The sequence below is a fragment of the Bison bison genome, unplaced genomic scaffold, assembly GCF_000754665.1.
Source record: "Bison bison bison isolate TAMUID 2011002044 unplaced genomic scaffold, Bison_UMD1.0 scf7180017864489, whole genome shotgun sequence".
Taxonomy (NCBI): Eukaryota; Metazoa; Chordata; class Mammalia; order Artiodactyla; family Bovidae; genus Bison; species Bison bison.
In genome coordinates, this window is record NW_011495048.1 from 12,783,298 (window position 1) to 12,796,076 (window position 12,779).

Consider the following 12,779-nt stretch of genomic DNA (forward strand, 5'->3'; position numbering starts at 1 on the left):
TGATAAAGGGAAATCAGGAGAAAGTCAGATAAGACAAAAGGACACATGTTTTCAGAAGAAAGAAATGATCATATGTACTGACTACCTCTGAGATGTAGACTAGGATGAGAATTGGAAAGCTACCACTGTCTTTGGCCAATGGATGGAGCTGATAATCTTGACAGGGAGAAATTTAAATCAGTGTTGGTGATTGAAAATAAACTCAAAGGATTTGTCCAGTGAATGGAAAATGAAGAAGCAAAAATAACAAGAGGTTCTAGTTTATTTCAATGAAATACTCAGGAAAAAACCCATTAAGTTAGAAAATTTTTCATGATTCATACTTAAGAAACAAAAGATTGAGGTAACACAATCCATTATGTTTAAGTAAGTGCTCAGACTCTGCACACTCTCCTTCCTTGGACTTTTCCAAGTTGATGGAGTAGATTAAGGATTTAAAGCAAACAAACAAATACAAACTTTGATCACTTTGAGTTGGTGTGAAGGATATTCCCATGTCTCTCTGGGTCTACCAAAAGTACTTTGTTTCTATTGTGAAATATTGCACTGCTCATTAATTATCATATTTGGGAAGTCATTCATCACTGTTGAAACTTTCCCACCAGAAATCTTGGACATGATACAGGTCTTCACTTTGGTTCCATTAAGATTTTATTTTAATCCATCTAACCTTCTGTCTGACAAAGGTGATCCCCCTGCCCTTGTTCTACTTTCATCTTTAGTGTAGTGCCAAAAATGAGGTTTTTCATGCACAGTCTTATTACTGGTAGCAATTGTGTCCTATCAAGGGACTTTTCTGGCAGTCAGCAGCAAGATTTAAAAAATAAAGAAATAAAAAATTTTCTTCCACTTAGAAAACCCTGAGAGGCTTGACCTAATGTTTTCTGTATTTTTTTTTTAACCAAAGATTTCAGAAAAATGGAATAGAAATACATGATCACTTTACAGCACTCTCCTTTCTTTACAAAATAAAGACATGCTGAAAATAGTGTCTCCTACTTACTATCTCAATGATCTTAGTGTGTGACTGATACTCATGGAGTGAACCTTGCACTAATCTTAGATATATTAATTCATGTTTCCAGCCAAACTCTTGATTCTGTTGAATAGAACTAAAATGGTAGGGGGAGAAGAGCATTCATGTTTTCAAAGGCTAGAGGATTTTTGAAAGTCTTTTTTAGGAAAAAGACCCATTGCAAACTCTTAAAAATGAACAAAACCACACTTTTAAAGAAGTTTTTTATAAACTTTGTGAAAAAATAACACCAAATAGTTCACAACCTTATAATTTTGTGAAGAGCAATTACCACTGAGGCCTTTCCTGGATTATCTGTAAAACTGTGTTTGCCCAAGAGAAACATGGAGACATGGCTTTTCAGAGAGGTCTTTAAAGGCATTTAATTGTACAGAACAGCAGTTGCAGTAAGAAAATATTCTTAGAAGCTAGATGGAAAATGCTATTTGTCAAAAACTACCAATGTTATAGCATTGTCATCCATGAATTTAAAAAAGCATGAATTTCTCTCAGAGTTCAGTGGCTATTACATCTACAAAAGACTTTATGCTTTGAAGAGTAACTGGCATTTTTGGTCATTGGGCAAATTTTCAAGAATTCTAAGTCTAAAACTGACTTGAACCCTGAAATTCTTATAAAAACCAGAATTCTGCCAGTACTACATTGAGAAAAATCTTGCCAGATTGAACATCAGTATAAATAAATCAAGATTTGTATGTCAACAAGTTTAGTTGTGTGTAACTGAGTTAGCAGTCACCTCAAATGAATCAAAAGAACATATTCCAAAAATGTAATTCTGGGGAACTTGACAAATCACTGTGCCATGTTCCAGTCGTGTCTGTTAGATACATGGTAAAGTGAACCAGAAGGAATCATGTCTGAAATCTTCCTGACATGAATATAGTGGTAAGAAATGTAACTCTATGAAAACATTTCCTTCTAATTCTGGGTCAACCTTAATATGTTACAAGGGTTGATGTCACCCTTTATCTAGGAAATAATAAAGAAGCAGTTGTATCCACATCCCAGAGGAAGTCCAAAGGGAACTTTGAATTGCTTATAATGATTGCTTTCCATTGGCCTGAATGAATTAACAGCCTCCTCGGGGAATGGTGTTCAGTCTGGGCCAAAAAGATAGAGAATTTTAAACTTGTAGATGGAGAATGCGACATGAATTAAAGAAAGGATGTCAGCAGATACCAAGATCTGTTGGAGGAGAAAGTCTTAGTCTAAGATATTTAGGGGCTGATTATCCAAGCTTTTTATCTTCTAGTTTTTTTTTTCTTTCATGTCATAGGATATTTTATTAAGTTTCTACTCTATGCCAGACTCTGTGTTGATGCTAAATATGGATTTAACTCACTGGAATAGGTACAATAGATATTCTATGTTACAAATTAAAAAATTGAGACTAACAGATATTAAGAATCCTATCCAGATAGCAAGTTGCAGAGCTTGGGATTTAGAACATAGGCATTGTAACTCTAACTCATGGATTAAAAAAAAAAAAAAAAAGTTTTTCCTGTTAATTTGCATTTATTGACTTACTTTTATTGAAATATAGTGGGTGTACAATATTATGTAGATTACAGGTGTACAATATAGGGATTCACAAATCTTAAGGTTATATTCCATTTTTATTTATCATAAAATATTGGCTATATTTCTGTGTTGTATAATATATCCTTGTAGCTTATTTATTTTATACACAACTGTTTGTACCTCTTAATCTTCTACTCCTATTTTGCCCCTCTCCCTTCCCTCTCCTCACTCATAGCCACTATTTTGTTCTCTGTACCTATAATCTGGTTCTTTTTTTGTTTGCTATATTCACTCTTAACCATTAAGCTATGCCATCTCCTCTAACCTTAGGATTGGCCTGTGACTCAAAAAAAAAAAAAGGAGACAAGCTTAAATCAATGAAGAGAATGAAGAAATTGTTTCCATTGAACACTGGCTTTGCATTTCCAATGACATTTTTTTTTCCTGCCTTCCATTATCAAAATGAATGAATTAGATATGCTCAGATTTTTTTTTTTTTAATTTGGAAAGCACCTGATTATTAGGGCAGTCTAGTGCAAACTATGTTATGATTGCTTTAGAAATTTCCATAGCATTTATGAAAACCTGGATCAATAGATACTCACTAGCTATTATCTTTTTCACTGTAAATTTGACAATTAGAAAAAAGTGTTAAGAGAAGAAGTCTTCTCACATAATCTTTATGCATGAGTAATTCCTGGAATAGACTCCAAGAAAGATAAAGGAGGATAATAGGATACAATGGTATGAGAAATTTGAAAACTGTAGTATGTAAAATTGATGAGAGAGTGAAATGCCAGAATGTTCTATTCATACTTTAAGCTTCTGGGGAAAAATAATCAGTGGGGATCAACTTGTCCAAGGTTATCCAGTTGTTGTTCCTGACTGAGCAATCTGGTATTTGAGATTTTATTGTGTTTATCAAAACTCTAACACTGTACTTAGAATATTCTCAATCAGCTTTACTTCATTCTTCGGAATTGGGGAGCAATTTTACATTGCAGGATAAGTTACTCACAGACAATTCTTTCCTTTTATCAAACAGTCATTTATGAGGAATTTAGTTTTGATTAAGTCAAGGGTATTAAACATTTTTCCACTAAGAACTGTTACGGCTGACACTAAAACTTTGCTGAATGACACACAAATCCTCTCTCCATTTACTTTTTCACTCTAGTGTTTGAAAAGCTGATAATACGCTGCTCGGTCTTTGGTTTGCTGTCAAAAATATTCTTCTTCTGGCCAAAGATAGTAATAACTGTCATTTTACCAAATGGCCATGATGCATTCACATTCCCTTTTTTGCTATGGGAATAAAAACTTAGGCATTAAGGTAGAGCCACTTACCTGACAGAGTAAGGATCAGAGAAAGCATAATAATATAAAAAGAATTTTGCAAGCAGTTTATGCTTACCACTATGCCACCAACATTGTACAAGAAGAGTTTTGTATTATCTCCAAAATCTATAAAGAGTGATCACCATCACTTAGAAACTTTGTTGTTATCCAGTCGCTAAGTCATGTCTGACTCTTTGTGACCCCATGGACTATATCCCACCAGGCTCCTCTGTCAATAGGATCTCCCAGGCAAGAATACTGGAGTGGGTTGCTCTTTCCTTCTCCAGGGATCTTCCTGAGCCAGGGATTGAGCCAATGACTCCTGTATTGGCAAGAAGATTCTTTACCACTGAGCCACCAGGAAAGCCCACCTACAAACTTACATATGACTTAATGTCTCAAATTCCAAGTCACCTAGAAACTTTTTAAAGTTGTCCTATCTTGTTTCTTGATGTTTGAAATAATAATAGACATGATTACCTTTATCATACTTGCCCTAGGAGTATGAAGATTTTTAATTTATCATCTAAACTGGGACAGTAGTTTGAGTAAAATGAGCACTATGAATAATTACACAGGTTCAGATAAATGCTGTCACCTAATATTGGAGCATTTGCCCTCACCAGGCTGAGGTCCTAACTGTGGTTTTGTGAAGAAGGGGAAGTGACATAGAGGAAGATGCTACAGGAGATATGGATAAGAGGATAAACCCTGTATGTGGCAGTTTTGCTGGGTTTTGCCCTATGTGTCAACCCAGGAAATTTGCTTCATTTGCATGTGAAGCAATTAATGAAGATAGGAACTGAGAAGTTTTAAATATCAAAATATGTTGAAAAGCAATATTTCTTGCTTTTCTGGAGAACTTTAGGAGTATATTAAATAGCCATGGTGTTTTACTTCAGATGTCTTCCTCGAGATGTCCAGATTTCAAATTCTAAGCTTTAGTTCGGTTTATCCAAACATTTTGGTTCTGAAAGTCCCACTGTTTCTTTATTTCATGTACTTCCCATTCTCAGTTGAGGACTCTATTACTTCTTTCCTACTCTATTCCTATAGAGAGGATTATTGCCTCTCTATAGGAATGGAGAAGTCTACAACAATTATCCATAAGCAAGATTACTAGTTGGTATATTCCCAAGCCATACTCTCCCTCTTCTGTAGAATAAATGCTCTCTGCCCACAACAATGGGGACTTAGGTCCCACTCATAGGTGACACAACTTAGATTTGCTCAAGGATGATTTTCATCAAGAGGAATACTGACCCAAGCTGAACCAATCAGATTCTACTTTTTAGGAGTAGGGAGCCAGGGAGGATGACTGGTCCTTGTCGATTGCTTGTACTGAATCAGTGTGAAAAGAGATATAGTCTTTTTTGGTTTTGTTTTTGTCATATGGATAGGGAAATCAATATGGTGTGAGAACAAGAAGAATAAAACAGATCTTCCAAGAAAAACAGAAGTGAGGGGCCTCATGGAGAAAGATGCAGAAAATAACTGAAACTACTCCTCTTCTGGCTGAAGTGTCTTCCCAATGACTCTCTTCCATGTGCCCCAATTTTATCATCTCCATAGTACTTACCAGTATTTGAAATGATCTTTTTAACTTATTTGGTGATGTGTGTGTTTTTTATCTCCCCCTTCCAGAAGGCAAGGACTTTAGTGTGCTCTTTGCTATCTCTCAAGCACCTGGAATAATGCGTGTACTGTAGCTGAAGCCACACTTTATATTTGTTGACCGAATGAATCCATTAATAAATATTTAAATTGATTTCTGTTTCTTGACAGTTCAAGAAGTGAGGCCCATAGAATGTGTGATATGGTCAGAAGGGAAATTAGAACATGGGGCATGATTGAAACAGCAGAGACATTGTGAGTTCTTCACCAGGCTGAGGTCCTACTGTGGTTTCCTAAAGAAGGGGAAGTGACAGAGAGGAAGATGCTCCACTTCTTCTAAATGGATAGTTCGGAGATAAATGGAGGGTTCGGAGGATAAGCCCTGCATGTGGCAATTTTGCTGGATGTTGCCCTGTGTGTCAACCCAGCCAGCTGCCAGCGGAGCCTGAGAGAACAGAAGCTGGAGATAACAGAAGACTCGGTGCCTTTTCTAGCAAGTGCAAACTTTCACACCTGTCAGCAATCAATCAAGAGGTTTATGGGCCTGCACTATTTACACTCTAATTAAAAAATCATAAAGCAAGCACCCTTTCAGGTTGCAGAAAACCAAACTCCAGAACTTTGACAGCCACAGCTGTTAATCAGTTACTTCTACTGATCCACCAGCCAACACTGAGATGGGGCACTTCCTGAGCCCCAAACAGCCAACAAAGCCGTGGGAGAAAAGTGGGACTGGCACCAGAGAACTGCCTCGGCAGGTGGCCAGAAGCTTTCCAGCTAGGGCAGAGTCTCCATCTGGCGCTTGGGAAAATATTTTGGACACACCTAGTTGGCAGCTTGTGTTTTTCCCCTGTTCTCATGTGGAACTGAAGGCCACTTACCATTGTTAAGGCAAAATTGTGTGCTCGATGCACAGTGAGGCCAAACTGAAATATTATTTTGGAGCAGAGAAAGGTTTATTGCAGGGTCATGCAAGGAGACGGGTGACTCCTGCTCTGAAAAGCCCAGAGCTCCCCATAGGGTTTCAGCAAAGCTCTTTTCAAAAGTCAGGTGAAGGAAGGGGGCTCATGGGATCTGTGATCAGCTTGTGCACAATTCTCTGATTGGCTACTGGTGAGGTAGCAGAGTGGTGTCACAGGGGTTAACATTATCAGTTTCTTATGCTCCAGGAGACCTGGAGCTAGGTGCTGAAGGTCAAGTAGTTAACATTTTCCATTTGTTGGAGAGGGGGAGTTTTTTACATCTGCAAAACAAAAACTCAGGAAATGTTCATCAAGTACTATTATAATGTAGATATGGAGGTGGGATTAGGCACCTTGAGCAGTTCGGTCGCTCAATCCTGTCTGACTCCAGCGACCTCATGAACTGCAGCACACCAGGCTTCCCTGTCCATCACCAACTCCCAGAGCCTACTCAAACTCATGTCCATTGAGTCGGTGATGCCATCCAACCATCTCATCCTCTGTCGTCCCCTTCTCCTCCTGCCCTCAATCTTTCCCAGCATCAGGGTCTTTTCCAATGAGTCAGTTCTTCGCATCAGGTGGCCAAAGTATTGGAGTTTCAGCTTCAGCAGGATTAGTGATAGAGTATTCAAAGTTGGGGGAATAAATTACCAATGGAGGTGTCAGGTCCATCGTGAGCACCCGACAACTGAGCAAAATTTACCTCCATCCTGCCCTTCTGGTGTTTCCCTTCTCCACTGTTGGCCACAAGTAGCCCAGGCTGGTTCTTGGTGCTCCTCCTCCTCTACAGCCCCACCATCCTCTCTCTCACTGTCCCCTCACTTCTTTCTAACTCCAGGGGTCTTGGTCCGGCTGTTGGAAGGGGCAGCCTTCCCCTCCAGGCCTCTGTCCCCTCCAGGCACCACTCAAGCTTTTTCTTCTCACTCTTCACATAGAAGGGGCCTTTCTCATTCATCAGGTCACCTACCACCTTAGGGAGGCCTGATAAGACTGTGCAGCCACCTCTGTATTTTGTTTGTAAAACACCCTCGCAGCGCTTTTGTGCCTTTATCCCTTGCAGCACTTTTCACAGTGACTAATTAGATGCTTAGACCTTTGTTTCTTTCTTTACTGTCTATTCTTTTTGTCATGTTCTTAGACCCACAAGGGCAAGTACCATCTCTCTTTTATTCACCACTGAACACACAGTATCTAGAAAAAGTTCTGGCCTACAGAAAATTAATTAATTTATTGTTTAATGAATGAGCATATAAACAAATGAATGAATGCCAATAAATCACATTTTCCATGATGAAATTGTGGCCTTCCAAGATGACATCAAGGATGAAAGATCCAGAAAGAACTGGTCCTTATTTTCTTTCCCTGGCACTACCTAACCCAGGTTATACAATATAGAGTATGTTTCCTCTCTATCCCCTAAGGGAACTCTAATAGTGGGAATTTCAACAACTGTAGATAAGAGGACGAAGGTCATGTTTTGGCAGGTATTAATTTACACCACTTGGAAAATACTGCTGAGTCCTGGTCCTGTGTTCAGTAGCCCTGATTTTGAATACTGCCTCTCATATGCATTAGAGGAAGCTATTTTATCCTTTATGACCTTTGGTTTTCTCACCAATCCAGTAAGGATGAACTGAGCTACTGTATGCAAAAGTCCTTTGTGAATGACCAGGAAGGAATGGTTGTTTCATGATTTTCATGACTTACAGTCACTGTAAGGCTGCCTGCATTGGAAGGTGACGTGGGATGCCCTGTCTCCAAGCTGGGTCATTAGGTTCAAACAGTCTCCCACCTGCTTTCACCACCTGGCCAGAGTTCTCTCTACCTGTGCCCTCTTTGGGGGTCTCCCCTGTTTTTGTACTCCGATTCCATGCTTGCTTTGGATTATGGCCATTTGATCACTTGCAGGAGGGTGCTTCTGAGAGTATCACTTAAAGGACTAACCCTGCCACCCTCCACTGTTCTTATTTCTTAGGCTGTATTGGTTTTATTAGCAAATTAACAAAGACCCAGTGAAATGTAATGGACTTCTACCTCCAAAGATATAGAGAGTCCTATTCATCGCTGATTCAATACAAATTCGACCACAGAAATAAAACAGCTTTTATGGGCACACAGTCCCAGCCTGGATCCTGCTGGACTTGGCACTTGCGAAAAAATAAATTTTGGGGAGTCACTGGGTTGCAATAGGCTTCCCGTTAAACACAGCAAAGAAACAGCTGATGTCTGAATTTACTAATTTCCTCTGAGGCAGCGAGAGGGTGATGTGTGCAGTTAACGAGGGAAACACTCAGGTGTGTGAATTAAGGCTTGGAAGCAAAGTATGGGTTGCAATCAGTGCATCCTATAATAGGTTGGAATCATTATTTAACCAGAGCTTCCCAAAGATACTAGAAAGAAATCCCAAGCTTACCCAGGGCTTTCTGATTCTTCCTTCTCATTGACATAATGTAACAAAAATACCGGTATCTTGCCTCTTTTTCAATTCTGGAATTTGTAAGTAATGCTCAAGTGACCTTGTTCTCATGTGTGGAAATAAAACCAATATTGTTATCTCATCTACATTAATGTGAAACCCTGTATAACAGAGAGATTGTGTGATTTATCAAAGATCACACAGTGAGCCACTGCTGTAATCACAGTGCAAATGTTCACATTCTCATTTCCCTAGCAGCACGTGTTTTGTTCTTTATGCTGGACTATCTCTTCAAATTCTCATCATATGCCTTCCTTTGCTGGTTTAATTTGGAGGAAAACACACAGATTCACACAACACTCACATCCACTCTCCCGTAAGCACAGAGGCACGTATCCCTTGACCATTGAAAATTATACCAAAGGTTCTATCTCTATAACCTATCCCATCTCATCCACTCATCTGTTCACCTATCCCCCCAGCCACAGTCCATCCATCTAGGATTGCCAGATTTAACAAATAAAACTATAGGACGTCCAGGGAAATTTGAGTTTCAGATAAACAACAATTTTTTAGTATGAGGAAGTCCCAGGCAACATTTAGGACACACTTTTACTGAAATTCAAATTTCACTAGGTGTCCCATATCTAATGTTTGGTTCATTGTATAAATAAGAATACAAGGCCCAGAGAGTTGAAGTAAATTGTTGGTATTTACTCAGTGACTATACTGCAAAGTTTTAAAGAGAGAGTTTCCTTCAAGTTTCAATCACCCATCTCAAGAATTTCAGTCTCTTTGATGGATACACTAAAACTGCCATCTCCTATGGCATTCTCTTTGGTCACTTTATTAAATGATTCTGGACTTTATGAGTATTGGGCAGTTTTTACTGATGACCTTCTCTTTGGAATGAGAAAACTTAGAAATGGATATTTGCCAGGCAGAAATGGTAAGTTCTGTGTTTGGAAGCAAGATGCTCTTGGGATGCTCTTTTAATGAGATCTTTAGAGTCTTGGTGGCTTAGATGGTAAAGAATCTGCCTGCAATGCAGGACATGCAGGTTTGATCTCTGGGTTGGGAAGATCCCCTGGATAAGGGAAGGGCTACCCACTCCAGTATTTTTGTCTAGAGAATTCCATGGACAGAGGGGCCTGGCAAGCTAGGCTCAGGCTGCAATCCAGGGGGTTGCAAAGAGTCAGACACTACTGAGTGACTAACACTTTCACTCAGAGTCTTAGCCTTGGCTGTGTTTCTTGTCTTTGTCAAGAGAATCTGGGTCTCTTGATAGGGACCAGCTGCCAGGGTTGCTTTCAAACATGCTTCTCTCAGCAATACCACTCATGGAACTAAGGAGATCTGTTGTTGACCTTGAGGTTTCTAGAAGCCTGGAGAGGGACTTTGGGTGGCAGCTGTTCTTCAGAAGTCTTCTACTCTTCAGGAGAGATCTCTGACCTTGAAATGTCTTGATGGTATTCAGGCCTCCTCAAGGCCTGGGAAAGATGTCTGAGAGGCAGCTACGCCTTGGAATGGATCCCTGCCTCAGAAAGCACTTCCAAAAGTGCTCTCTGAATCTGAGGAACCTTCTTGCTTGTCTTTAGGACCTCCAAGGACTGGAAGGACACCTTTTAGGCAAGAAGTTTCTGAGTAAAGTCCTCTTTAATACTGGAATTCTCTGAGCCTGAGAAGATCTGGCACTTGACTTTAGGATCTGACAAAATTCGGAAGAGTGATTTGAAGGCAGAACCCACATAAGTGTAGCCCTCAAGGTCAGAGCTTTCTGAACTTGAGGCTTGCTGTACTATAAACCTCACGATAGACTAGAGGGACCCATGGAAGGCAGTGTCTCCATAGAAACACACCCATGACAGCAATGCTGTCTGGACCTGAGAAGGTGACTGGATTGTATTTCTCACTAAGGATGAAGCACGACATCTAGTAGGTAGTGGCCCCACAAAAACACACTCCCCGTGACAACAAGTTTCTTCAGATACCTTTGGTCTTTAGACCTTTAGTCATCAGAGACATTTCAGCCTCACACGTGGCTGGGAAGAGTGTCTGGGAGGTGACAGACAAGTGCCTTCCTGACTGGTTGTTGTTCTTTCCCCAAGTCGTGTTTGACTCTTTGCGATTGCATGGACTGTAGCATGCCAGACTCCCCTGTCCTACGCTATCTCCCAGAATTTGCTCAAATTCATGCCCATTGATTCGGTGATGCCATCCAACCATCTCATCCTCTGCTACCCCCTTCTCCTTTTGCCTTCAATCTTTCCCAGTATCAGGGTCTTTTCCAATGAGTCAGCTCTTCTCATCAGGTGGCCAAAGTATTGGAGTTTTCAGCTTCAGCATCACTCCTTCCAGTGAATATTCAGGATTGATTTCCTTTAGGATTGTCTGGCTTGATCTTGTTGAAGTCCACGGGACTCTCAGGAGTCTTCTCTAGCACTCTCTGAACCTGAGGAGATTTGTAGGACTTTAGGATTTGGAAAGGATATTAGAAGAACATCAGCACCACAGAAAGGCTCCTCTCAATAGCAATGCCCACAGTTGACATTAGGCCCCCAAAGGGGCTGGAATGAAGTCTGAGAGGCAACAGATCCACAGAAATGCCCACCAACTTCAGCACCCCCTGGGCCTCAGGAAACCTGCTGCTCCACCATTGGCCTTATCAGGGGCCTCGGCCTGGCCCTGCTGTCTGGGAGGCCTTCCTCTTTTTACACACTGCCCTTGAAGCATAACATTCCAGCTTTGCTTTATGTCACACCGTTGGACACTTACAGCTCAGTCAAGGATATAAAAGTAGCTGAGGAGCCTATGTTTGTCGAGCCATGAAATAGGCCAGTTAAGCTGAGGCCCAGAGAGAGAGGCACTCTCTCTTCCCCATCAAGTACCCAGAGGACAGAATGGATGGGTTATAGCCCTGCTGTTGCAGCTGCTGCTTCCTTCAGCACTGACTTCTCGAATCAGTTCTAGTCTGGATGGAGCCTTGACATTTTGCTCGGGGTCCCCAGCGCTACCCACATCAGGCCTATCACAGATGGAGCAGCCTTGTTCTCCTAGAGCAGAGCCCTGACATTAGTGTGTGCATGACAAGTAATGCCTGTAGGGTGCAAGTTATTTATGTTTGTTAACAAATTGCATATGTATCTATTACAGTTAATTGACTCACCTAGAAGTAGACAGTGTAATGTCTTATGAAAGGAAACCTACAATTATAACAGAAGACTTAACTTTGGTACTATGATATCAGTCCTCTTTTAAAAGCTTCTACATGGAGTATGATTTTTTTTAATTTGTTTTATTCAAGTATAGTCAATTTATAATGTATTAATTACTGCTATACAACAAAGTGATTCAGTTATACGCACACACACACACACACACACTGCTGCTGCTGCTGCTAAGTCGCTTCAGTTGTGTCCAACTCTGTGCAACCCCATAGATGGCAGCCCACCAGGCTCCCCCGTCCCTGGGATTCTCCAGGCAAGAACACTGGAGTGGGTTGCCATTTCCTTCTCCAATGCATGAAAGTGAAAGGTGAAAGTGAAGTTGCTCAGTCGTGTCTGACTCTTCGCGACCCCATGGACTGCAGCCTACCAGGCTCCTCCGCCCATAGGATTTTCCAGGCGAGAGTACTGGAGTGGGTTGCCATTGCCTTCTCCGACACATACACACACACACACACACACACACACACATATATATATATATATATATTCTTTTTCCTATTCTTTCCCAGTATGGTTTATCACTGGATATTGAATATAGTTCTGTTCACAGTTCAGTTCTAAGTTGTGTCTGATTCTTCGCCACCTCGTGAACTGCAGCACATTAGGCTCCTCTATCCTCCACTATCTTCACTGTCCTCCACTAAGTTCATTTGCGTCATATTTTA